Source organism: Phocoena phocoena, chromosome 6 (genome assembly GCF_963924675.1).
Source record: "Phocoena phocoena chromosome 6, mPhoPho1.1, whole genome shotgun sequence".
NCBI classification, from domain to species: Eukaryota; Metazoa; Chordata; class Mammalia; order Artiodactyla; family Phocoenidae; genus Phocoena; species Phocoena phocoena.
Window position 1 is genome coordinate 46,750,412 of NC_089224.1, and position 2,007 is coordinate 46,752,418.

General features: G+C 45.4%; 1 pseudogene; it reads left to right on the forward strand.

The window, feature by feature from the left end:
* Window positions 1–870: 870 nt before the first annotated feature.
* On the forward strand, window positions 871–1,701 carry LOC136124722 (putative monooxygenase p33MONOX pseudogene; annotated as a pseudogene).
* Window positions 1,702–2,007: the final 306 nt, after the last annotated feature.

Here is a 2,007-nt window from a genome sequence, read left to right on the forward strand (position 1 = left end):
TCCCAGGACAATGGTTTCTAATTCTTTGCCACACATCTTTGCTTTGGGGGGCAGGGAGCTTGCCAAAGGAAAATTGCCTTTCCGTACCTAAGGTGTGTGCGTACAACTTAACATTCCTTCCCAAAGGGTCAGGTCCAAAAGCAGGGCCTCAGAAATGTTGGTTGACTTTAATTGAACATAAAAATGATGACATTTTAGCCTGGATTTACTATTAAAATCATAAGCAGTTATTTTTACATTTGTGCGCCCCTTAAAACTTAAAAAAATATTTTCACACGCATTCTTTTACTTCACACACTTACACTGTCTCATAAAACCAATGAGAACAAGGGCTGTTTGATGTAATAAGAACCCTGTGAAGTAGAGAGAGCAGGTATTTTATTCTCATTTTCTAAGACAAGGAAACTGAGGTTCAGAGATACTGTGTTTTACCCAATGTCACTTAGCTCTTCAAGGGCAAAGTTAATGGCGGAGTCTGAGCCTCGTGGCAGCCAGCACTTGTCGATCAGTGCCCGAGGCCTGAACACGTTTTGTGGCCAGCACACCATGGCTTGGTTCCAACTGCACCACATCCAACAGACATGGGTCTTTGAAGCCTTCTAGCGCTGGAGCTCAGGCCATAGGCAGCCCCACAGTGGCAGAGAAACAGAACCTCTGGATAAACTCTTCCAGGGAAGCTTTGCTAATTTGGGTGGCTGGACAATGTCCCTCATGAATATTTGTCAGCATGATTGTCACATTATTTCACTGTGGTCGTAGGGACCCAGCTCCAGAATTCTACACAGTTAAAGCACCTGGATCCCAGTCTTTCAATGGCTTTGAGAGAACTCCAAAGGCCTGGCCCTTGAGCCTAGTGGGCCTCTAGGCAAGATGTCCCTCCCCACCAGGATGTACTGTCAGTCATTCAGCCATGACAATACCCTCAAGGGCCCTACACCATGTTACCTCTTCCTTCAGTTATGGGCAGCATCCCCTGGAAGCCAGTGATTCCAGACACAAGTAGCAGAACCTTGCCAAAGTAGACTAAGGAGACGCCAGTATGCACACCACCTGCCATGACCCTATAGCACTGACAATGTGGACAAGTGGTAAAGGCTAGAACTACCCATGTTATCACGACTTCTCTGATCACAAAGCAGACCCAGGAGAGCATTCACTGTTTTGAACAACATGCAGGGCTGAGAGGTGCCGGCTGCACACCCCACAAGGGCTTTCCCACCGAGGGAGATCAAGTACATTCAAGTGGTAAAAGCATGCCACAAACTAAAGCTACACAGTGGAGAGACAACAAAAAAAGAGAGGCAGCCTGCATCGACCCAGACCACCCTAGCAGCACCCCTCACTCTTTCTCTAAGCAGAAACCCAGAGGCTGTTACACTACTGTTCTTCCACAGCTTTACCTGGCCCAAGCCCAGTGCCATGGATTCTGTAAGTGGGTATAAGGAGAGAAACTCAGATAAATGGAGCTTCTTTGAGCCAAGACCACTCCAGAAGTCTGACTCAAGTTTTGCCACCAGGCCTACAAAGAAGCCCAGAAGCCCTCTCCAATGGAGCTGATCCAGATCGAGGCCATCTGAATGGCTGAGGATCCAGCAACATTCAAGCCACCCAAGATGGACATCCCAGTGATAGAAGGGAAGAAAAAATGACTGCAGATCCATAATCTCTAACTTGAATGTGCTCATGCCTACTGATTTCTAGAGCTCTTTCTATTCCAGGGACTCTGGGTAGAGGGTGTCTTGTTCCCTTTTACCTTACCATAGGAAAGGTTTTGTATTTTGGGGTTTAAGTTGTTAAACTGAAGGTAGAGCTGGAGATATAACTGGCTTTTGAGAAACACTAGTGCAAAGCTTGTCTTTATTGTATGGAAGAAGCCATTCTGTACTGCTTTAATTTACAGTCAGACTAAATCATTAACCAGTGATGTATGAGATAACTCATTACCTATTTTTATACCATTCACCCTAAACAAACACTTTGATTATTGCTTATTAGGTAAATATTTGT